At 39.8% G+C, this 26,745-nt stretch overlaps 1 long non-coding RNA gene across 1 annotated transcript; it reads right to left on the bottom strand.

Moving 5' to 3' along the window:
- Window positions 1-18,433: 18,433 nt before the first annotated feature.
- Window positions 18,434-25,315, bottom strand: LOC129638817 (uncharacterized). The gene is made up of 3 exons (XR_008708038.1): window positions 25,164-25,315; window positions 21,434-21,516; window positions 18,434-20,290 (listed from the first exon to the last, which is right to left on the bottom strand). It is a non-coding gene; the product is annotated as an uncharacterized LOC129638817 (long non-coding RNA).
- Between the last annotated feature and the right edge of the window lie 1,430 nt (window positions 25,316-26,745).

The raw sequence follows: 26,745 nt of genomic DNA on the forward strand, positions 1-26,745 counted from the left end.
TTAAAGTAAATGAAAGCAAGGAACAGATCTAGAAACCTGGCCATCAGAAGAGGAGAAAATATCAAGTATGTACTGAAGATAAGGCCAGACAGAAGAGCAGACAAAGCTGATGACAGTCTCCTACTAGGAGCTCAGAGATAGGTTAGGAGTATTTGGGGACCAGATCCCTAAACAGGATCTCAGCAGTAGGAGGCAGAATCCAGCCAAAGAACTTGAGAAACGATTTGGAACAACTCAGCCAAACTCTAAATCAACAGTCACCTTCAACCAGGAACTTTGAAAAATGTTTTAGGGGCTTCCCTGGTAGTCCAGTGGTTGGGACTTCACACTTTCAATGCAGGAGGTGCAGGTTCGATCCCTGATCAGGGAAATAGGATCCCACATGCGCTTCATGGCTTTGTCAAAAAAACAAAAATTAATAAGAAAAATATTTCAGGGCAGAAGTCAATTCATTCTGTCTCAGAATGCTGGTAAAAGGAAGGGAGGGTGGCTATGACAGTAATTTCAAGGATGGTATTTAAAATTCTTCACAACCAGTATTATAGTGTAGTGTCCAAACAGAATGGAAATGGATCCTAATGCTGGAAAGGATCCTGGAAGGCAGGCCCAGGCATGCTGCCTTAGTTGCTGAATGGATCATATGGTATTGAGGTGGGATGTCTAGGGCAATGACAAAGAGGAGGTCTGGGGGCTCAGGGAAGTGGCTAATAATCAGCTGGCACTCTAACACCTCAATATATTGATATAGTTTACCCATCTTTTGGGTACTCTAAATCTGAGATCCTCGAGGAAGAGTTTTGATGGCACAAAGTACTTTATCCAGTCAGAGCATTTTGGTCCACGTAAAGACTGCAGCATAGGACTTCCCTGGTGGTACAGTGGATAAACAATCCGCCTGCCAAGACAAGGGACACAGGTTTGATTCCAGGTCCAAGAAGATCCCACATGCTGTGGAGTAGTTGAACCCCTTTGCCACAACTGCTGAAGCCCATGCGCCTAGAGCCTGTGCTCTGCAACAAGAGAAGCCACCACCTTGACAAGCCTGCGTACTGCAGCAAAGAGTAATCCCCACTCACTAGAGGCAGTCTGTGCACAGCAAGGAAGAGCCAGCTAAGCCAAAACTAAATAGAAAAATAAAATCTCTCCTCTTGCTAGTAAAAAAAAAAAGAGAGAGAGTGCAGTGTAGTCATTAGAATACACAGTTCTGGCCAAGCCACTTGCAGGCTGTGTCTCTGGCATGTTCCTTATTCTCTGCAAGCCCTGGCCTTCCAGTCATGAAATGGGATGGTGACACCTACTTCATGGGCTGTTGTGAAGATCAAAGGGATGGGAAAATGCCCAGCCTAATGGCTTCTACATAGAAACTGAGCAGTCATTCCTGGAATAGTGTTGCTGTGGAAGGGACCTAGATTAGATCTCGGCCAGTTCCCTGGGACATAGGAGAAAGCTGAGGTCCTGGGATGCTGTCACTTCCTTGTGGTCAGCCAGGAGTTTAATCACAAGCTCAAAAGAGGAACGCAGGTTTCCTGGCTCCCAGTGGAATGCTTTTCATTCTATGTTATACTGTTTCTTTTATCCTTTTACAAATGATGTACCATGGCTTTGCCCCTGTGGTATGTTAATGTGTTCATATTAGTAACTTTTTGCTGTAGACAGGTAGAAAAAGGAGAAGTGAAGTCACTTAGTCGTGTCTGACTCTTTGCGGCCCCATGGACTATAACCTACTAGGCTCCTCTATCCATGGTATTTTGCAGGCAAGAATACTGGAGTGGGTTGCCATTTCCTTCTCCAGGGGATCTTCCCAACCCAGGGATTGAACCTGGGTCTCCTGCACTGCAGGGAGACTCTTTACCATCTGAGCCACCAGGAAGAACAGGTAGTAAGGAAGAGGGAAAAATAAACATAAAATGAGATTTTACACATAAAGGATAAAACCTATAGAGGAATGCTTAATGAAGGGCTTGGGCGTGTGGTGTGGGGCTTCAATGAAAATAGCACACATATAGGCCATTGAACTCATTCTTTCCAGAATGATTAGTTAGTGTGATGCTCGCTGTCTATTGTCCTCACAAAGACTTCTCGGTTATTCTCTAGCTGACTGTCCAGAAGTTCAGGTAGGAGCTAAGTTCTGACAAAACACAGATGATCTTGCCCTGGGAACCATTGCCTGGAAGTTTTCTGAGAATCTGCATTTCTGTCTCTCTCTGGCAGTTTCACGATGATGTTTAGAAGCAGCGATGTGAAGTGAATAGCCACAGAGTGGAGAGTTCTTCCATCAAGTTAGCATGACCTCTGACAGCTGGGGACAGCAAACTCGCTTTTAAAGAAAACTGCCAAAGGGTCACCCTGCTCCAGCTTTTCTTTAGTTACCCAACACCAGCACAGGGGTTCGTGTGTGGAAACAACAAAGGAAACACGCCCCAGGCCCAGACTTTAGCCGCCTTCCCTTTCCCTGCGTCCTGCCCAACCTGCAGACCTGTAAGCGAGCAGCTCCGCTGAGGGAAGATGCAATGTGGTTCTGTGGTTCACTGATGTGTGTGTGTGTGTGTCTGAGGGAAGTTGCAATGTGGTTCTGTGGTTCATTGGTGTGTGTGTGTCTGTCTGAGGGAAGTTGACATGTGGTTCCATGTTTCACTGGTGTTTGTGTGTGTGTGTGATTTTTCCAGAGACACAAACTCTTCATAGTCACTAAGGCAGCAGAACATGTTCTACCTTCCAAGAAGCAGAAGAAGCAGTCACAATCTGTCAGAAAACAACTGTTTGCCACAGAACTCTCTCCCAGAAGCACTAACTTCAGTTTAATATGTTATTGATTTTCTAAACTGTTAAGTATGGTTTATAATGGCAATAACCTACACGATACCACTCATTACATCAGTTAATACCTAGTTTATTAGAACATTAACTTTCAGCACAGGCAATTAACTGGCAAACTGTGTGTGTGTGTGTGTGTGTGTGTGTGAAAGAGAGAGTCTTACGATGAGAAATTTCCAAGTGTACATTAGTTATTTTTAAATGGCTATGGGGGCTTGACAGTGTAGCCCAAACTCTTCTTTTCTTCCTAGAAGCAACAGTCCAGTACTATGAAAGTATGAAATGCCCCTGACATTAGTGAAGTAATTCATAATTAGCCATTGGAAAATCATGTACATTATTGATTAAATATCACTACTAATGGGAAGATGTGCTTGTGTATACATACACATGTGGAGAACTTGGGAATAGGGTAAGGAAGAGTTCTAAACTATGCAAAAACATTAAGTGCTGCTAGATCACTGGTGCAAGGGTAAGATTCATGTTTATTCCTTTATAGGGAGGTAGCATGACATATGGGAAGTTCTTATATTTTATTGTATTCTCAAACTTAGCATGTTTTTTGAACTTAGCATATGTTTCTACTTATCTATACTCATACAATACTTCCCTTGTGGCTCAGATGGTAAAGCATCTGTCTGCAATGCTGGAGACTGGGGTTCGATCCCTGGGTCAGGAAGATCCCCTGGAGAAGGAAATGGAAACCCACTCCAGTACTCTTGCCTGGAAAATCCCATGGACAGAGGAGCCTGGTAGGCTACAGTCCATGGGGTCGCAAAGAGTCGGACATGACTGAGCAACTTTACTTACTTACTTACTTACACAATAATTTTTTCTAATACTGTTTATGAAAAATGCTTTTCTCAGTAAACTGTATATATATTTATATGAAAATAATCTATATGAAAACACACATGTGCCTGAAGAAGATGCCTTGATATCTTTGTATTTTTTAAGTATTTGGAGGAGACAAGACATCCAGAATGGTAGAGTGACAAGATTGGCAGATCCTCTACTTAACATGCAATAATACAACTGGACAGATTGTCAAAATAGTCATTTTAATATTATTTGGAAATTTATCAAAGTGAAAGTCTCTCAGTTCTGTCTGACTCTTTGTGACATAAAGAGTTTTATCTCCAGAGATAGAACCTACATCTCTTATGTCTCTCCTGCATTGGCAGGAGGGTTCTTTACAACTAGCACAACCTGGGAAGCCCCAAAGTCAAGGCACACAGGTCTGAAGTGGTAGGCCCAGGATTTGAACCCAAGCCACCTAGCTCCAGGTCCCCTGCCCAAACCACTATGCAATACAGCCTCTAAATTTATGAAAGGCATATAACAATCTGCAAAGCATTTGATTATGCTTAAAAAAACTGTTGAAATTCAGGCTTTGGGTACAAACAATGTTAGCCTATGACATTTGCACCTGTACCTGCTTCCTGTATTCCCCTGCCTCTCACTAAATTTATCCTGGATAATAGCTCTACTAAGGTGGACAAGCCATAAAAATCAGGTACTTCACTGCCAGTTGAGGCTAATCTAATTTGATAACCCACATAGAGGGACCTTTTTCTGAAATAATAGCTATCTTGGTGACAAAAAATCAGGGAAGGGCAACATCACAGCTGTCTAATTTGTGATACTGGATGAAGCAATTTACCATACAACCCAACAATTTCACTCCTAAGAGTCTACCCAAAAGAGATGAACATATAGGTTCACACACAAACTTATACACAAATGTTCATAGCAGTATTATATATAAGAGTCAAAAAACCGAAAAATAACCCATATGTTCATCAGTTGATGAATGGATAAACAAAATGTGCTAGATACATAAAACAGAATATAATTCAACAATATAAAAGAAGGAACTACTGCTACATGTTACAACATAGCAGAATCTTTCTAAAAATAGCTAAGTGAAAGAAGCCAGTTAAAAGACCACATGTTATATTATTTTACTTATGTGGAATGTCCAGAAAAGACAAATCTATAGAAACAGAAAACAGATTAATCATTGCCAAGGGGTAAGACTGTAGAGTGTATTTAAATGAGCAAATGGGATCATTTTAGATTGTGATTATGGTTGTGCAACTCCATAATTACCAAGAAACATTTAATTGTACACTTAAAAAGAGTGAATTGTATATAAGTGTACCTGATCAGATCAGATCAGATCAGTCGCTCAGTCGTGTCTGACTTTTTGTGACCCCATGAATCGCAGCACGCCAGGCCTCCCTGTCCATCACCAACTCCCGGAGTTCACTCAGACTCAAGTCCATCGAGTCAGTGATGCCATCCAGCCATCTCATCCTCTGTCGTCCCCTTCTCCTCCTGCCCCCAATCCCTCCCAGCATCAGAGTCTTTTCCAATGAGTCAACTCTTCGCATGAGGTGGCCAAAGTACTGGAGTTTCAGCTTTAGCATCATAAAGCTGCTAAAATTGGTATACTATGGTGTGTAAAAATATGATTAAGAATACTAGCATTAACACAGAATAATCATTAGTTCTATTGTAATAATATGACTTTTCTTGAAGTATGAAGTATCTTGAAAAAGCATTGTAAGATTCTAAGTAAGTTTTATAAAGCAAGTCTCTTATTGCTTCATAATATACTAAAATAGAAACTTCTGAGAGCTCCATTATTTCCCTTGGTATATCTTAAGAAATTCTCCCATTCAGAAATGGTCTCCTAAATCATGATAATAATAACTTCAGATAGTTATAGGAGAATCTATTCTGAAATTACAAGATGTGTAATTATATAAACTACGTACAGGATGTAGGAAAAATACAGGATTTGTTCCACATTTCAGCTATTGAAAGAGAGAAAAATAATTGCTAATAATTTACTTTGGCATTAACTTGGCATTAGACAATGCACTGAACAAAAGAATGAATACTGTTTCAGAGAGTATCTACCAAGTTCTCCTGAGATTAATGTAATTGTTAATTTCTAAACTAATTGAGGAACCTGAGACCAGTTTCCTTAAGTTCCTTTTAAAGAGCTTCTTCACTAGAGACTTATCAGATGCTCAGTTTATATACTGTCAGAACAACAGCAGCTCAATAAAATAGTCATTTTGTGTTGAAAAGATTTTTCCTAAAAAGTAGAAGATAAAATTATGGCCAATATGCTTTCTCTTTATTTAAATTTAAAATTTTGGATGAGCTATTTCTACCTATGAAAGTTATAACATAGAGGTATTTACACATACATGTGTATATTTAAATGAATAGTATTACCTAATGGTAATGGAGATATGGGAAATTTGATCATACCCTATAGTGCTGGTGACATTGCCAAATGGAAAACAATTTGTCAGTGTGAATCTTGAAACATAAAAATCTTCATGCCTGTACCTAGTAACTCTCTTTCAGAGAATCTGTCCAAATAACCTGCTCCTTGGGCACTGCTTCAATAGGTGCAGCCTTTTGGGGGGTTAGGGTACATGTGGATAGGAGAAAGAACAATGTAACTCAAAGAGTCTTAAATATTTGCTGAGTTCAAAGTGCCTGACTGCATCATGATAAAAGAATTGAAAAAGACTAATGTAGGTTAAATCTCTTTTGCCTCTGACATATTTTCCACAAAGCCCTCCCAGTTTAGCTTCATTGCTGTGTCAGTCATACCTCATGTGAATTAAAAAGATATTACCAAAAGATCTGGGCAGAGTGAGTCTGGAATTGTGGCCCTTAAAGTTAATGTAAAAACAATTGTCACTGCATTCTCATTTTTAAGGTTTTACTCTTTTTAAAGCTTTTGGAACCTTGTGACCTACAATACCTGCCATTGAGCATGTGCAGAGTCCTCATTTGTTTCCCCCGGCTTCTGATAGCTTGTATCAAGCATATCATTTTTGTAACAGGATGATAAATGCAATTCTTCCTGTAGGCTCAGAAAGAGGCCACAAAGGCTGAGAAGAGAATAATAGTTGCCTGGTAACTGCAGGATCTAAGCCAAGGACCTGGCTCATCTATGTAGGATTTACAAAGTGGGTGGCCCAATGCTAGATCTTCCAGCATTAATAGATCACCCACCTCCAGATCAGATTAGAACATGAGATTAAAAAGTCAAGATACTTAATTTTGTTTTTATTGTTTTGCTTTTGTTTTGTTTTATACTTCTTACTGAATTATTGTAGCCAAAAGAGAAGTGCATATAAGTGTGCAGCTCAATAAAATCTTATAAACTAAATTTACCCATAATGCTAGAATCAGATTAAGAAACAGAACATTACCAACTCCACAGACTGCTCCTTCAAACTTCTTCCAGCCAACCATACCACCATTTTTGAACTCTAACATATAACATGGAATAACGTAGCCTGTGTTAAGAATTTTATATAAATAGTGTCAGACAGTATACTCTTGTACTTGGCATATCTGTTCAATATTGTGTTTTTGATATACTGGTGTGTACAGTTGTAGAATGACCATTCTCAATGTTAAATTCTATTGTGTGAATATATATACCACAACTTATTTTTTTCCTTCTATTATTGATGGGTAATTAAGCAATTTTCAATTTGGAAATATTACAAATAGGGCTTCTACAAACATACTTTTGTTGAACATATATGTGCATGTCTGTTAGATATATTCCTAAAGAGTAGAACTGCTAAGTCAAAGAGAATAGATATGTTTAGCTATAGTATTGGAGAGCTGTGCAGAGTTCTATAGTATATAGAACTGTGGTGTTGGAGAAGGCTCTTGAGAGTCCCTTGGAATGCAAGGAGATCAAACCAATTAATCCTAAAGGGAATCAATCCTGAATATTCATTGGAAGGACTGATGCTGAAGCTGAAACTCCAATACATTGGCCACCTGACTCATTGGAAAAGACCCTGATGCTGGGAAAGATTGAAGGCGAGAGAAGAAGGGGACAACAGAAGATGAGATGTTTGGATGGCATCACTGACTCGACGGACATGAGTTTGAGCAAAGTCCTAGAGTTGGTGATGGGCAGGGAAGCCTGAAGTGCTGCAGTCCATGGAGTTACAAAGAGTCGGACACGACTGAGTGACTGAACTGAACAGAACTGAACTGAGCTGTAGTATATAATAGCAAAGCATTTTCTAGTTATATCAATGTATACTCCTACTTGTAGTATATGAGAGCTCCAGTTGCTCCACATCCTCAAAACACTTAGTATTTCCTTTTTCATTTTAGCTACTCTGCAGGGCTTCCCTCATGGCTCAGACAGTAAAGAAGCTGCCTGCAATGCAGGAGACCCAGGTTTGATCCCCGGGTTGGGAAGATCCCCTACATAGTAACCCACTCTGGTATTCTTGCCTGGAGAATTCCATGGTCAGAGGAGACTGCCGGGCTACAGTCCATGGGGTTGCAGAGTTGGACATGACTGAGTGACTAACACTTTCACTTTGACTAGGTGATGTAGAAGTATAGAGTAGTGAGGATTTATTTCAAGAAAATTTTAATTGTACTGAGACTTACTTCCCCTCAACTCAAGTGAGAGGAGATTTGGAATCTATTAAAACTCTTTATAATTTCCAAAAGCATGAGGAACAAAAGGATAAGCATCTGACTTCTGCTTATGAATTTCAAAGGCAAGGTCTATGGCTGGTACCACCTCTTGCTCTTGGCAGAATTTAGAAGGCTGCCCAGGGAGCCAGCTCCTCTTTCAAAAAAGTGGGGAAGAGGTGCTGTTTTCCTGGAGACTAAATATGGCCTTGAAAAAGGGATCCAGTTTGGGTTTTCTTAATATTTACTCCTGGAGAAGGCAATAGCACCCCACTCCAGTACTCTTGCCTGGAAAATCCCATGGATGGAGGAGCCTGGTGGGCTGCAGTCCATAGGGTCACTGAGGGTCGGACACGACTGAGCGACTTCACTTTCACTTTTCACTTTCATGCATTGGCGAAGGCAATGGCAACCCACTCCAGTGTTCTTGCCTGGAGAATCCCAGGGACGGGGGAGCCTGGTGGGCTGCCATCTCTGGGGTCGCATAGAGTCGGACATGACTGAAGTGACTTAGCAGCAATATTTACTCCAACTCAGAGCGACTGAACTCAGTTGAACTGAGAGGGCTAGTTGGAATACGTAGGAAGCCCAATTACAAGCAGATGAAAGCCAAGAGGCCAAAGGTAAAGTTGTGTATAGTCAGCCAGACAAAAGGCATTCCCCTAATCAAGGAGTTAAAATGGGAGGTCTTCAACTGGAAAATTACTGAAGGTCCTAGAAATGTTCTGTATGGGAAGGAAAGGGGTATCTTTGGAAAAGTACTATTTCCAGAGTACCCCAACAGAATTCTGAATGAACCAACCACTTAAATTTGTGTCTTTTCCACCATCGCCCTGGGGTAAGCCATATAGTAACTAGCAAACAACTAAGAGAAGAAGCTAGCTCCTATTCTTGTCCTTCTGCAGGCTTCCAGTACTGGAGGAGGTCTATGCTTAGGAAGGAGAAAAGGGTGAGTCTGAATAAGTTTGGCATTTGAAATAACACTTGGAGAAGGCAATGGCAACCCACTCCAGTACTCTTGTCTGGAAAATCCCATGGACGGAGGAGCCTGGTAGGCTGAAGTCCATGGGGTCACACAGAGTCGGACATGACTGAAGTGACTTAGCAGACTGGAGTTAAGTCATTATGTGATGAACTTGTAGATGCTTTAAAGAGATTAGAATACTTTTTTTTTAATTTGTTAAGAGGGACTGGAAAAACTAGGGGGCATGTGAAGAATTTCATCCAGGGGCAGAGAGAAAACTGACTCACAGTAGAATTAAAAGGCGGCGGGGGGAGAATGAGAAGAATAAGGAAGAATTTCACATAATCCAAGTGATTGACTTAATGTTTAAAAAAACCAAAAAACTCTAATAAGCTCATTGTTGATCCTCCTGATGGTATTCATTTTTTTGCAGATACAGTTTATAGGCAAGCAATAAGCAGAAAGACATTTGAAACTCATATGGAAAGTGCTATAGTGCATGTAAAACCAAATCAACCTCAACTACTACCTAATCATGTGCTTCAGAGAAAAGGCAAAATCATTCAATCAATGGTGTTAAAGTGACATCTCTGAGTGACAACAGCTTCTACTTATCAATGAACATGATAACTGTCAGCCTGTGTCTTAACTTGAAGACTGGTCCATTGAACTGTTCCGACAACTCTTGGGACAGACATAGTTCTACTCCAGTTAGAACAGCAGGATGTGTGACCAACATACAGGCTACTGAAGTTTCTGAGTCACAGGTAAATTTCAGTGAAATTTCAAAAGGTCGCATAGAGTGTAAGGATTCCTATTCCTATTTCACCACCACCAAAGCCTACTGTCTTTAGAGTCTATTCTTCAACAAGTCTGGTAAAGCAACCATATAGACCTTCAGGGAAAGTAGACAAAAAAAATCTACCTAATCCTGTAGTAGGAATGAAGAGGATATCCTCACTTCAATAAAGAAGAGCATATCAAGGAAACCAAAACAGAAGAGCATAAAACAACTGAAGATGTTAGTGGTCTTCTTTTGAGTGGGCAAGGGCAAACAGAAATAAAGGAATAACTGTATATTTAAAAAATGCAATTTAACTGGAAACTAAGAGACTTCTTTTTTGACTTCTCAGAAAATATCAAGTACAGACTCCTCCAATATCCCTGGTCTCCCAGCAAATTCTATTCCAGTTACCAAGCAGTCAATAAATCTGAAATTTAACTGGTCAAAATACAGCTAACTTCAGGGGTTCATAAACAATGTCTGCCAGCTTAATATGTTGTCTTTACATGCTAAAAAAGGAGAATAGAATGTACAAGATTAGAAATGACTAAGAAAGGATTTAGGTTTTTTGCTGACCTCCCTGACTGAGCTAATCAGCATTTATTAGGAAGTCCTGATTTGTAAGTGCAGAGCCAGGAATGCTATTATTAATTTGTTATCAACTGTATGAAGGATGGCATAAATTGATAAACATATTCTTTCTTAATCTTAACAAAGAAAACTAACAGATTTTTCCAAATAACATATGGTATGAATTCTCCATTGTTCACCATTCTATCATATGTGTATTTTTCATGATAAATTGCAGTTATTCAGTCTCTCCCTCTGTCTTTCTAAATTAACTTTCCAAAGTTAGAGTATAGTCTTTATGCCCTTCCGAGATGCATTAATTAAGGCTTTCTTTTCACCATTACTTTATATTGTCAAATATCGGTACACTATTTCTTCTTCCCACATTCTTGTTCTCTGTAGTTACCTTGCCTTTCCTCCTACTATCTGAGAAAATATGGTATATTAACAAGTGAAATGCACAATGTCTGGTGTTTTGTGTAGCTATGAATTTAGATTGAAATTGCCAGGCACAGATTTAGTCTTATCATTTTGTTTACACAATGGGAAAAATTCAGCTTATTAAATCCTTCATAGAGTTGCATCCAAGCTTTGCCAAGTAAGAAAGCTGGACATTTTCTGGGTAGTGACTTTTTAATTCTAATTTTCATAACCTAGAGATCAGGCTGTTGCTTTCACATGATGTTTGTTGTATCTCATGACTGGAGTTTGTTCTGGCTTATAATTCTAAACTTTTGTTTTTCAAGATCTATATTGTAAACAGATGATATAGCTCCTGATTGAAAATGCACTTTAAACACCTCCACACAAACTTTCAAATAAATAAATAACCCAGCAACAACCAACACCAAGGCTAAAGGGAAAACTCAGAATTGAAATAAACTAAATGTTTAGCATTAAAGGAGTTGGGATTGTGAAGGCATTTAACTGTGCTGAATATTTCAAATTTTCTGTGACACAAGTGTAATGTTAATTTGTAATGTTAAGAATATAAAAATAAAAGCTTGGAGCTGTTAGTTTAAAACTAACATTAGAGAGCTAAGGATTTAGATTTTACTTTGAATGGTTTGAATCCCACCAAAACTTCTAAATGTATAAATAATCCAAACCATCATTAATCAAACCATTCAAAGTAAAATCTAAATCCTTAGCTCTCTAATGTTAGTTTTAAAAAGCTCAACATTCAGAAAACTAAGATCATGGCATCTGGTCCCATCACTTTATGGGAAATAGATGGGGAAACAGTGGAAACAGTGTCAGAGTTTATTTTGGGGGGCTCCAAAATCACTGCAGATGGTGACTACAGCCATGAAATTAAAAGACGCTTACTCCTTGGAGGAAAAGTTATGACCAACCTAGGTAGCATATTCAAAAGCAGAGACATTACTTTGTCAACAAAGGTCCATCTAGTCAAGGCTATGGTTTCTCCAGTGGTCATGTATGGATGTGAGAGTTGGACTATAAAGAAAGCTGAGCGCCAAAGAATTGATGTTTTTGAACCGTGGTGTTAGAGAAGACTTCTGAGAGTCCCTTGGATTGCAAGGAGATCCAACCAGTTCATTCTAAAGGAGATCAGTCCTGGGTGTTCATTGGAAGAACTGATTTTGAAGCTGAAACTCCAATACTTTGGCCACTTGATGCAAAGAGCTGACTCACTGAAAAAGACACTGATACTGGGAAAGATTGAGGGCAGCAGGAGAAGGGGATGACAGAGGATGAGATGGTTGGATGGCACCATGGACTCAATGGACATGGGTTTGGGTGGACTCTGGGAGTTGGTGATGGACAGGGAGGCCTGGCGTGCTGCGGTTCATGGGGTTGCAAAGAGTCAGACACAACTGAGCGACTGGACTGAACTGAACTGAAACATGGAACAAGATAGAAAGTCCAGGGACAAACCCACACACTTATGGGCACTTTTGACAAAGGAGACAAGAATATACAATGGAGAAAAAACAGTCTCTTAATAAGTGTTGCTGGGAAAACTGGACGGCTATGTGTAAAAAAATGAAATTAGAATACTTCCTAACACCATACTCAAAAATAAACTCAAAATGGATTAAAGACTTAAATCGAAGGCAAGAAACTATAAAGCTCTTAAAGGAAAACATAGGCAGTACACTCTTTGACATTAATTTCATCAAGATTCTCTATGACCTACCTCTTAGAGTAATGGAAATAAAAATAAAAGTAAACAAATGGGACCTAATAAAATTTAAAACCTTTTGTACAGCAAAGGAAACTATAAACAAAATGAAAAGACAACCGTCAGAATGGGAGAAAATAATTGAAAACAAAGCAATGAGCAAAGGGTTAATCTCCAAAATACATAAGCAGCTCATACAGCTCAACATCAGAACAACAAACAACCCAATCAAAAAATGGACAGAAGACCTAAACAGACATTTCTCCAAAGAAGACATACCAACAGCCAATAAACACATGAAAAAATGCTCAACATTGCTCATTATTAGAGAAATGCAAATCAAAACTACAATGAGGTATCACCTCAAAGCAGTCAGAATCGTCATCATCAAAAATCTACAAACAATAAATGCCGGAGAGGATGTGGAGAAAAGGAAACCCTCCTACACTGTTGATGAGAATGTAAACTGATACAGCCATTTTGGAAAACAGTATGGATATTCCTTTAAAAACTGGGAATAAATCTTCAATATGACAGCAGTTCCATTACTGAGCATGTACACTGCCTTCAATACGTATCCTCTACTCTGTGTTTCAGGATTGTTCCTTTCATTCCACCCTAAGGAGATAAGCTAACTGAGACACATACTCTACTCCTTGAGGCCTGAAGCTAAAAGCAAACAGGATATTATTTTTTAAATAGTTCTATGGAATAATACATGAACATAATATAGCAAAGTAAATTTAAATTGTATGTTAGATATGCTTATCCTTCAAATCCACTGATTATCTAGATACAGGATTTTTCTTCCCAAATCCTCTGCCTCAAATAGCACTTTGGCCTCTTGACATTGTCTGAATCCCTCTACTCATCAGTTGAACCATATTCTCCCAATGACACTATTTTTTATTCTATTATAGAAAATAATTAGAGTTTATTAATATTTATTTTTATAACCACCACTTATAACTGGAACAGGAGGAAAGAGGGCAGGCACAACTTTTGAAAGAATGACATAGCCCAAGGATACAACATAAACTTAGAATCAAGTGGGTCCAAGATGGCAAACAAGTAAACTTCAACTAGACCTTGATCTTCAATCAGCAAGCTAAATGACACACCCAAAGGCACTATCACAGTTCCAAGGCAGCATCAGAAGACCAAAAAGTGGGTGGTGGCCAACTCCTGGAAATCTCTACCCCTTCCCCAAAATAATTGGAATAACCCTGCCACTCATTAGCCTATGAATTTACCCAGCCCATAAAAGCTAACTCATTTCGAGGCCGCCAGACTTGCCTTCTGTGATGGCCCACACTCTATCTGTGGAGTGTGTTTCTCTCTAAATAAATCCACTTCTAACCTGTCATTTTGTATCTCACTGAATTCTCTCTGAAATGAGACATCAAAAACCTGAGCTTCATTATGCCCTGATACCAGGTACTGTGGGTTTTGGCTGGGTTTGAGTCCCAGCCACATGGGTTCAATCCCAATCTAAGGTAACCAGTTTCATAACCACTGAATGAGAAAAATATCATAACAAAACCCATATGGAAAGGAGATCCCTGAAGTGTATATGTGTGTGTGTGATTTATATTTATTTTTTACAGATCCATTGACTGAATTTGTCCAGTCCTTTTAATTATTTTTAATATAAATTTATTTATTTTAATTGGAGGTTAATTACTTTACAATATTGTATTAGTTTTGCCATATATCAACATGAATCCGCCACAGGTATGCATGTGTTCCCCATCCTGAACCCCCCTCCCTCTTCCCTCCCCATACCATCCCTCTGGGTCGTCTCAGTGCACCAGCCCCAAGCATCCAGTATCATGCATCGAATCTGTCCAGTCCTTTTAAAAGAGACGTGAGACAGCATTAATTCATCCATGTCAAGAAATATCAGTACTGTGCTAGACTCTAAGAATACTGCATCAAGTGAAATAGATAAAACCCATGCACTTACATATTTACTTGTCTGGGGGAGACAGACAGATTATCCTATAAACAGACACAGTTAACAGCTGTGATGAGTGTTATATAGAGTGTAAGTTCGGTTTTGTTAAAGTGTACAGGGAACCTAATTTCTGTTGAAAACACAAGGAAGGCCTCTTTTAGATGTAATCATGCACAGCATGTCTTCAAGGATGAGAAGAAGTCGGGCATGGGAAGGGCAGGGGTAGGGGAAGATGGACAAAGGGCCTGAGTTAAGAACTCTGGGTGCCTGAGGGAATGAAAGGTCAGGAGTGAGAAGCATAAATAGGATGTTAGCAGGGCGATGCAGGACAAGGAGTTTGTAGAGGAAGACAGAGGTCAGCTCCAAAAGGATGTGAGATATTGTTTCAGTCTAAAGGGAAATCCTTGAAGAGTTTTCAGGAGGAGGTGACATGATCCAGTTGACACCTCAAGGAGATCATGCTGGGTTTAGGGAGAATAGATCAAAGAACAAAAATGTATGAGCATTTATATTCACAAATCTAGCAAAGGTTATGAAATTGGGGGCATATTATATATACTAGATGTAAGAAAATGGACCACCTAATTCACCTAATGGAAAGAATTAGATGTCAGGAAATAGATTCAATTTTTCTAATGAGAGAAGTGTTTGTTAGGAGCATGAGAATTCTAGAAAAAAATTCCTAGTAGACAATACATACATGAACTTTCTCATGTTGTTGCAGAAACCAGTACTCGAGAAACCAAGCACCACACTCGGAGAGTTGGAGAACTCAGGTTTATTATGCCGGCGGGCCCAGGGAGTTAACACTCCAAGCTCTGAGCCCCGAACAAAGGGGTTACAGTTTTTATACATGGACAGGCATGATTAACTGGGTTTGCGGGGGCTGGGCAATTGCAAAGAGCAGGACAAGGGTGAGTGAGGTAAGCTCAAGTTCCTAGTATATCTGAGACTATGTGACTTACATGATCCAGACTTTGCAAGGAGCAAGCTGAGTTACAGAGGCAAAAGGAGCAGGAGGTTATGTAAAGTTTTAACTTTTCCTCTTCATTCCCCATATCTTGATGTTTCTATCACTCATTGTAGAAAGAATTCTCTCATGTTTTGGTAGGACATTCAGAGCTTCCCGTCATTTAGGGGGCTATATTGAACTATTACCATTTGTAACTTTATGGACTCAATTTGAGAAGTTATGAACTGGGTAACAGCATTGAGAATACAAGGGCCAAATAAGAGCACTGCAAAGAATATGAAGAGAGGACGGATAAAAAGGAGAAGCCACGATGCCCAGCTCCAGATATTGTTCCAATTACCCCAGGAATTTGTTAGTTTCTCTCTCCTTTTCATGATTCGTTCCCTTAGCTGTTGGGACACGTCCCTGACTATTCCTGATTGGTTTACATAAAAGCAGCATTCTTTGTTCAAGAAGAGGCTGCTGCTACTGCTGCTAAGTCGCTTCAGTCGTGTCCGACTCTGTGCGACCCCATAGACAGCAGCCCATCAGGCTCCACCATCCCTGGGATTCTCCAGGCAAGAACACTGGAGTGGGTTGCCATTTCCTTCTCCAGTGTATGAAAGTGAAAAGTGAAAGTGAAGTCGCTCAGTCGTGCCCGACTCTTAGCGACCCCATGGTCGCTAAGGCAAGAACACTGGAGTGGGGTGCCATTGCCTTCTCCGAAGAAGAGGCTGAGTCCTCCCTTTTCAGCTGTCAGTAGGTCTAGCCCTCTCCTATTCTGTAAAACCACCTCAGCCAGGGAATCTAACTGGTCTGTGATTTCATTTCTCTGCATTATTGTCCCTGTCCAGTAGGTTTTTCCATGTATTTGGCAGACAGACACCTGTTCTGGGTTGTAACATCTGCCTGGCATTTGGGGGTAGATGGAGGCCCAGGGGCATGATGGGAATTCCATGGTGTCGGGATACTGCCCGGGGTTTGGATCCTCTGGTGGGGGAAAGGTAGTGGCAGCAGGGGGAATAACTGGAAAACATTTTTGGCACCCAGACCCCTGGATATACATCGCATGGTTATGAAGGCAGTAGGTGATCGGCCTATAGGATTGGCTATCTATACATCGTTATAGCTGATGGTTAAGTAAGCGATTTTCCAAGGGTTAACTAATGTTGACAGGTGTATGATGGATAAGGAACGGCACCATCTGTTACAGCAAGGGACACCAAAAGGCTGCAAAGCAGCCTGCATATAACAAATAACTGAACACTAGCAAAAGGTTTTCTCTCCATCTTTGGGTTGTCACGGCTATAACAACTGAACCTATCATGAAGGGGGGGGCGGTCAGCTATACTGTGAATGATTTAGTTAGTAGGGAGAATCGATCATAAGAGACATCTAATAAGAATGAGGCTTCCCACTACAGTGAGATAACAGACAGCTAACCACAGCTTTTGACCCAAATCCCAGTCCTGGGGTGTGACTGAATCTAGTCCTATAGCAAAGAGCACAGCAATAATACCAATCAGGGATAGAGGCCAAGGTTGACAATGAAAATCCATTGACATTTTGATAGCCAGATCCTCAAGATTCCGCCTTGTGTTAACTAGTCAGCTTCCGGAGTGCCTAGAGCAGGGCTCAGTGTCTTTCATGGATGAGGGTCATTGTTTTTGGAACCAGACCATGAGGGGATTTTTGGGGTCCCGAATTGCTTTCCAGGTGTTCTCATTATAGGAAGTCGCTGCCTTCTTGGCTCTGGTGTGGTGGATCCAAGGGATGACACCTATAACTTTATCAGCAGTAGGGGTTGCCAGGACGACCCTGTGAGGGCTTGTCCAAACTGGCTGAAGTGGTGGTTCCTTTTTCCAGTCTTTAACCCATATCTCATCTCCTGGCTGATAGGGATGAACCCAATTGCCCAATGGAATGGGTGTCCTTTCTCAGGTTTCTCGGGCAATATGGCAGAAGACTTTTCCCAGGGCTTGGAGGTGTTGGGACATCTCCAGGTCAGCTAGTTTTTGGTGGTCTCCTTTGAGATTTTTATCACTGGGGGTGGTCTCCCATATAAGATCTCAAAGGGAGAATAGCATGAGGACCTCGGTGTGCATTTACAGAGGGAGATGAGAGTCCACAGAACGATAAGCAGCTTGTTCCAGCACTGTCTGGGTGTTGGCCGGGGGATATTCTTGTTGTACTACTACCTGGAGAAACAAACTTAACAAGAAAGTTAAAAATGTATGGCCTGAAGATTAATAGAAGTAGGAAAGCTGCTGAGGCACTAGCCGGGAGAACCAGGTCCAGACATTGGTTGGTGACATTAGAGTTTCTCTAGGTATGAGAAGATGCAAGAATTTGGACTCGTAAAAACCTTTACCTGAAAACATCTGACTATCTGAAGGCCTGTTTTTCTGGGTATTTCCCAGAGCACAGACTGCCTTATTTTTTGTCTCCACCCTGAACTCCTTTCAAGGGGGTGTTGAAGGTCAGCATCTTGTAGTGGTCATGATTTAATCTTTGTAGAGGCAGCTGGCAAGGGCCAACTTCTAGTGAGCAGTGACCCTTCATAGACACATATTTGACCATGCTTTGGGGGCATCATGGTCATTGTGTCCCACGGTCCTGGGAAGGCTCATTCCCAAGTCTAACAAAGATTCCATTGACAGGCCACTCAATGTGTTATCACTAGACCAGATCTTGTAAGTAGCAAAAGTCTCTGGACCATATCTGTTTTACTAGCCTCTTGGTCCAGGAAAATATTTCCTCTTATTGTTTCTTCACGTATCTAGAGTTACATCATTATAATTATTGATCTCATATGAAACTGCATATCAGCACTTTATCACAGGCTCAGTCACGTATTTGGTAACATAAGAAATAATCTTCTGAAACAAGCTACATAGAAAATAATATAGCTAGCAGTTATTAGTAAGGTCACAAGCAAGAATTTAAGTCAAGAACTTTCATTGGATATAGTCTGGTATACCCCAGGTCATCTGTCTCAGTTAAATGATTATAGCCAATTGTTAATCTCCTGGTTGTACATCATGGAGCATCTGGCCTTTGTCCAAAGATTGGTTACTGAGATGAGCTTTAGAAACAATCTTAGAGTGCCTTTTGTAATAACTTAATTAAAACTTTTAGCAATATAACATAACAAGGAACTATCTCAGAAGTGAGTCTTAGTAAACACAGACCTTAATTAACAAAACTAAAACTCAATATTCGGTGAAATATATATTTTTTTCTTTTGGAGAACTCATTGTGAGGGCATTAACACTGTAGCCAGGGAAGACTTTAACCCATCAAATAAAAATGAGGTCTGTCAGGGAGCCAGGAAAAGCCAAGTGGCCATCTTGGATTTCCCATAACTCTGGCTCTTTGCTTTTTAGCTGTTGTTTATCAATTTTCAATTTCCTGATTTAGGAGCAGGTTTTGCCAGGTTTTAAGGACATCAGGATAGCACAAGTCTAACCGTGAGGTGTTATTTTTTGTAGAAGCAGAATGAGCTTTGTCTACATGTACCATAATCTTAAATAATATTTACTTTACCAAAGTAACAAAAAGATTTTTAAAACAAATATAAATCACTTAAAGGCAAAGAAATTAATTATCTGTTATCAAAAGCTGCATTCTAAGAAAACTTTGTTCTCTAAACAGAAGACCAAATCTCAGTCCAGCTTACTGTTAATAACAAAATCTGTTTATCTGCTTAATCTTAGAAAGTCTTTTCCATAAATCTTGAAGAACTAGCAGTATTCTTCTGAAGGCATGAGAATAAAACCATGGAAGTCATGTTTAAAATCTAATTCTATTGCAATTGACAAAGAAACCTGGTCATTGTTGTTATATGTAACACTTTAATATGATAACTAGAATTGTAATTGACCATAGTTTATCAGGACATATCAGATCTGATATGTCCTGATATCATATCTGATATCAAATCATATCATGAATTTCACACAATTTTAAGATATCTATATTAGTAATATCAACCATACAGTGTAACTAACCTGAAAAGATTTTTTACCCCTTTAACAGTACTTCCCATGTAATTTAACATGTCCAATGAACTCAAGTAGCTTAGCTTTTGGGGATGTCTCAGGGGCCCTTTGAAGCATCCCAAAGTTAGCTAGAAGTCAAGTTATTTAGGAAGCTTTGTCAATAAATATCAAAAGGGTTTATAACACCCAGTCAGGTTCAGTTCAGTTCAGTCGCTCAGTCGTGTCCGACTCTTTGCGACCCCATGAACCGCAGCATGCCAGGCCTCCCTGTCCATCACCAACTCCCGGAGTCCATCCAAACCCATGTCCATCAAGTCAATGATGCCATCCAACCATCTCATCCTCTGTCATCCCCTTCTCCTCCTGCCCTCAGTCTTTCCCAGCATCAGGGTCTTTTCCAATGACTCAGCTCTTCACATCAGATGGCCAAAGTATTGGAGTTTCAGCTTCAACATCAGTCCTTCCAATGAACACCCAGGACTGATCTCCTTCAGGATGGACTGGTTGGATCTGCTTGCAGTCCAAGGGACTCTCAAGAGTCTTCTCCAACACCACAGTTCAAAAGCATCAATTCTTCAGTGCTCAGCTTTCTTTATAGGATCATATAAGTCACTGTAAAATAATAGTTATTCACTTAACCAAAGTTAACAAAAGTTTTCAAAGGTAAATATAGAAGAGATCAATTAAGAGGTAAAGAACCTTAAATCTATAATTAAAAGCAGTTCAACATCTGAAGAAAGTATGTCCTCTTAACCGAGAGAAAGGCTGAATTTTAGTTTTTGCACCAGCTTACTTTAAACTTATTTAGGTAAACTTAATTAAATTTATTTTAAACTTAGTTAGACCTAACCATGCACAAAACTTTTTTTTCAGGGTCCACTTTTCACAAACCTTCTATTCACTTTTTGTAACAGCCACCTGTAAGTCAGACCTACTTTCTTTTCCTTTCATAAAATGTAATTTTTATTTTTTATACCTTCTTTATTAAAAACATACATCCTACTTTCTTTGCTAGATTAGCAAACAAATATTAATACTAGATATTTAATATTGAATATTTCCCAGTTCACATGAATCTGAAATTTATTTAGGTTAATTTTTTTGTATTTAGAATTGTTTGATTTGTAAGCGCTTACTTTTCTTTAGGCCAATTAAATTAGAACTTATTTACAACTTCAACAATATTATCAGAAAAAAACAAAAGACATACACTGAGACATACACAAATCCAGACAGACAGACTGACAGAGATCTTATAGTTTTCTGTTTGAGATTTAAAATATCTCTTTGACCTCCTTTTTTTCCCCCTTTGCTTGAAGTTCTAATTAGCCCAAGGCTGAGGTCTCAGGCAAAGTTGGCTGTGTATTTCAAGGACATGGAAAGGGTTAACTTCAAGCTTTTCCCTAGGCAGGCCTTTCAACAAGTTAGCTGTTTTTAATTGCATATGCAAAAAGAATTGGATTTGCAGATTCCAAAATGAAAAATTTCCCTTGGTCTGTTCAATCAGTAATCACGCACTCACAATCATTCAGAGGCTATCACAATGCCTCCCTTCTCCTGAGTCCTCAGGTTTCCTTAACTCTTACTCCCTTCCTGGGAGCTCTAAGGAGGTCAGCAGTCAAGATACCTTCCTTCTCCTGAGTTCCCAGTTCTCCCTATCTAATGCTCCCTTCCTGGGAGCTCCAAGGAGGTGATCAGTCTCCTCTTCTACCCGTTGGGGTAGGACCTGACTGGGGACTGGCCCCAGGGCCTTACCTGATCCTGTGGCCATTCCTGGTGTCTTGGTCCATCCGTCCAATGAGTCCAGTCGGGGCTCAGCCTTCTGGAGAGTCGGAACACTGGTCCAAAAGAGAACCCAGAATACCATCAGGTGGTGCACCTTCTTGTTCATCTCAGGGTCCCTTCACTCCAGCCAGGCTGAGCCGCCAGTCCAGTGGCTCAAGGGGCCAGCATGGTTGGAATCTTGCTGGGGCCTCCAGAAATGTTGCAGAAACCAGTACTTGGGAAATCAAGCACCACACTTGGAGAGTTGGAGAATGCAAGTTTATTATGCTGGCAGGCCCAGAGGAGTTACACTCCAAGTTCTGAGCCCTGAACAAAGGGGTTACAGAGTTTTTATACACGAACAGGCATGATTAAGTGGGTTTGCAAGGACTGGGCAATTGCAAAGAGTACGACAAGGGTGAGTGAGATAAGCTCCAATTCCTAGTATTGAGTCCCCACTTTCTGAGACTACATCACCTTCATGATCCAGACTTTGCAAGGAGCAAGCTGAGTTACAGAGGCAGAAGGAGCAGGAGGTTATGTAAAATTTTAACTTTTCCTCTTCAATGTAAGTATAAGTATCAACTACCTATAATACTTTTTCTCATTTTACTGTCAAATGGAACATCTGATTCTAATATTCCCATGTATCAAAGCCATATAAGGTCACTCAGATGAAAGTTCATGGGGGCAAAGCCCAAAACTGCAGGTCTAATCTACACCGCCTTTGCCTTCACACATTGCCACACAGCTGATTGTGCTACTGCCATGGTGAAGAACGGGGCTCCTAAATTAGAAACTAAATCACCCAGAACACTTATCATTAACAAGTGTCCTAGTCACTCTATGAATCATATAAATCTTTTGTGCAAGGGTCAAGGGGATGGTGGACAGACAGTATGTGCAGCACTACTGGCCATGGGCTGTATACTCCATGGGGCCACAGAGTCAAGGACACAAGTGAGTGATGTTCACTTTCACTACCGGCATGTAAAACACTATCAGTATCAACCATTTGGTGCATATGATTAACTATATTATAGATTCAATAGATACTTTTTAATCAGATTTACACATTTTAAGAATAATTGACTTGGTTGCACAGATATTATGATCAGGAGGCAATGATAGAGGCTCTTATATGCTAAACTTAGTTTTACACATTTCAGCAAAAATATACCACATTAACCTCATGTCATAATAATATTCAAAAAATTTTCTACAGCTCTTGTTTGCCTTTGGTACAGATCTGCATTTTCCTAACAGCTGGGACTGTATAAGTTTAAATCTGGTGTAAATTCCCCAGTATATTTCCTTCCTTGCAGAACTATTGTGGAACTTCTACAATTTGAATTACCATGGTAATTCAGAGGAAGTTATGTAGCAGCCACTGGCTTATTCACATGTGATGACACATGAAGTAGGCTTTATTTTGTATTTCAGGAAATTGAGTGGTCCGTTGTACCTTTCTTTTCTGGAGGTTGAAAATGTTAGCTAGAATAAAAGAGATGAAGATAAAGCACAATTGGTCAGACTCCCTACAGGTTTTCATAACATTCATTCCTAATCTTTCAGGAAAAAAAATCTTCAACTTTGCTTTCTAGGAAATAAAAAAATTCTGAATGGGTAATTGATTATCTTGGGCTCCAAAATCACTGCAGATGGTGACCAGAGTCATTAAATTAAAAGACACTGGCTCTTTGAAAGGAAAGCTATGACCAACCTAGACAGCATATTCGAAAGCAGAGACATCACTTTGCCAACAAAGGTCCGTCTAGTCAAAGCTATGGTTTTTCTGGTAGTCACATATGGATGTGAGAGTTGGACCATAAAGAAGGCTGAGTGCCAAAGAATTGATGCTTTCGAATTGTGGTGCTGGAGAAGACTCTTGAGAGTCCCTTGGACAGCAAGGTGATCAAACCAGTCAATCCTAAAGGAAATCAACCCTGGGTATTCATTGGAAGTACTAATGCTGAAGCTGAAGCTCCAATACTTTGGCCACGTGATGCGAAGAGCTGACTCATTGGAAAAGACCCATATGCAGGGAAACATTGACGGCAAAAGGAGAAGGGAACAGCAGAGGATGAAATGGTTAGATAGCATCATTGACCCAAAGTACATGAATTTGAACAAACTCTGGGAGATAGTGGAGGACAGAGGAGCCTGGCACACTGTAGTCCATGGGGTTGCAAATTTGGACACGAATTAGAACTGAACAACAACAGTGTACTGAATAACAGGAAACAAAGAAATTGTCCTCTCTGAATTTGATAGCTAGAGGGGAGAATGATGGGAGTAGGGGAGGTAGGGAAGCACAGTTAACTAAACAGTATTCATAGCTGCTCCCCTATCCAACTACTTGCCTGCTTGTTTTGGGGCCTTTAGTTGGGCAAATTTGGAGAAATAGCATAGTAACTGATGATAGGGGATGGATAGATTTGCTCTACATTGTTAATGGCAGAGGAAGTGGTGAAGACAAAGAATGTATTGGACTGTATTTGAGGAAAAAGAAGATAGGGGCTGGAGGAGACTAGGTTTGGGAGTTTGGTAGAGGGAGGGGAAAGAGATTGATTCTGCTGCCAAGCATATGATACTGTAATAGAAAGAAATGGAGAAAGAGGGTTTTAACTTGTGTTGATTGTTAAAAGGTATAGCCATGAGTAGCCATTTCTTTAGCAACTCAAGTCTACATATCTACATAAATAAATAGATAGGAAGAGAAATAAATTGAAGGTAGATAGATAGATTGGAGAAGGCAATGGCACCCCTCTCCAGTACTCTTGCCTGGAAAATCCAATGGATGGAGGAGCCTGGTAGGCTGCAGTCCATGCGATCGCTAAGAGTTGGAGACGACTGAGCGACTTCACTTTCACTTTTCACTTTCATGCATTGGAGAAGGAAATGGCAACCCACTCCAGTGTTCTTGTCTGGAGAATCCCAGGGACGGGGGAGCCTGGTGGGCTGCCATCTATGGGGTCGCACAGAGTCGGACACGACTGAAGCGATGCAGCAGCAGATAGATAGATACAGATGTAAGTAAGAAAATAGCTATCATTTACTGAGAACCCACTGTGAGTTCAGCTTTTTGATACAACATCTCTAATCTTGACAAAGTAACATATTGTGGTCATTTTACAGATGAGAGAACTGAGGTTTGGAAATGTTAAAAGGCACACAGCTATTAAATGGACCTACTGAAGATGTTGACCTATGTGTGAACCCAAAATCTACGAACGTTTCCCCTCCATCAGGCTGTTTCCCCAGGCATTCTTTCCAAGCAAAGTACTGCAAGCTTTAGGAGAGAAGAATTATTGAGCTTCTTCTTTCATCTTTCTTCTGCCAACATAAATATTTCCTCCCTAAATTTATTTTAAATTGAAACAGGTGAGCTAGCATTTATTACATAATAGGACATAATTTAAAGGAACAAACAGAGATTATCTGGTTCAATTGAATTTTATTTGACTTATTTCTTCAGATAGTACTTCTAGTGGGGATGACAGAATGCACATAGAAATATAGATTCATTGGTTTGTGTCTATAATAGGCATTCTCCCTCTCCTCACACATATTGCAAGCAAATTTGTGTTCTCCTCAAAAACCCAAAGATTCATACAAAAATGAGAAAAACAAAAACCAGTACTCAAGGTTCAGTTCTCCAGATAAAACAGGAATATCATAGAAACACAAGGCAGAACAGCTTCATTGATCATTTGCCTACCTGGAATACTGTCAGCAATATTCAGGTTCGGCCCTCTTTTTCTTATCAGAATGTTTGTCTGGCAATGTTCTTATAGATTATCTATTTCTGCTGAATAACTTGAAGCAGGGCTGCTAATCAAGAGAGAAAAGAAGCTGCCTTTGGTGATGAAAATTGCTTTCTGGTGACTGATTGTGCTAATCAATCTTCTACAAGGGAAATCAGGAGTAAAAGATGGCCAATAATTGCAAAATACTGCTGCACACATGAAGAAAAATAACTGATGCACGAAGCACAGAAAAGCAACTCTTGAGAAAATGTTGCAGAGTTGGCTATTTAAATTATACATATACATTGGAAAGCAGTTTTTCACACTTTAACACCTGAAAGGTTGTTGTTGAATCACGCGAATACACCGGGATTCTTGGCCCCCGCAGGGGAAGAATTCAATCCGGGGCCAGAGACGAGGCTTGATCGCTCAGAGCTTTTGTGTAATAAAGTTTTATTAAAGTATAAAGGAGATAGAAAAAGCTTCTGACATAGGCATCAGATGGGGGCAGAACGAGTACCTGCTTGCTAGTGTTAGCAATGAAGTTATATAATCCAAAGAATGTCTGGAGGTTGTAAAGACCTCATCAGACCTACTCCCATAATTAACATTTTAAGATAACAGAAGGTTTAATCCAAAGACTGTCCTTAGGCAGGATACATTATTGTTATATAATCCTAAGGAATGTGGAGAAAGAAAAAAAGTTTGTCCTTTCTTTCTCCTTCAGAATTCCAGACCCCTCTCTCCTTGGGGACCCCTAGACTCCCTATCAACCTGCCTAGGAAATGACTCTCTCACACCTAAATGTTATTTTTAATATGTAGTTAAGGACTATGTCTACTTTACTTTGGCATTGTAGTATTTGATGACACTTCATTATTTGAGAGCTAGCTGGGATTTCTCATTAGAAATCTGAAAACATTGAAAGGTATAAAAATTATCAAGATTGTTGATGCACAGATTACATTTAGCTTCTGATCATAACTTTCTGTATATGATACTCACAAATGAATTAATAGCAGAAAATATTTCTAATGATCCTCAGCTGTCAATGTACCTCAAATAATGATCCACAGTGCTTCAGTCTTTTTCTTTAGAGTTTGCTTACAAGTTCATTGTGATCTTAACAACTGTGAAATTCATTGTAATGTTGACTCTGTAGCAAGTTTTGTGTAGACATTGTAAAGGAGAAAATAAAATTAATACTCTTTCCATTTTAAAAAGTATGAATGGTCTTTCAACCTTTTGTGCATTTAAACCAATTTTTCAGGACTTTATGTAACATAGGAGCCAGCTACATTAAAGATCTGGAACCATATACGTGAGTAAAATATGTGAGATAATGCCTGAAATTTCAGAAATAAATTTTGACTTCTTAGAAGTGCATACCATGTTTCTTCAATCCTGAGAGAGCATAAGAATTTGTGAGATTCACTGAAACAATTATGGAATAAATATGTCACAAATTAAATTATGACATATTGCATTAATGAAAGTCCTACATGACACATCATCTGGTCACACCAGCTTCTTTTTGCTTTGAAATTTTCTTCT

The sequence above is a fragment of the Bubalus kerabau genome, chromosome X (genome assembly GCF_029407905.1).
Source record: "Bubalus kerabau isolate K-KA32 ecotype Philippines breed swamp buffalo chromosome X, PCC_UOA_SB_1v2, whole genome shotgun sequence".
Classification (NCBI taxonomy): Eukaryota; Metazoa; Chordata; class Mammalia; order Artiodactyla; family Bovidae; genus Bubalus; species Bubalus kerabau.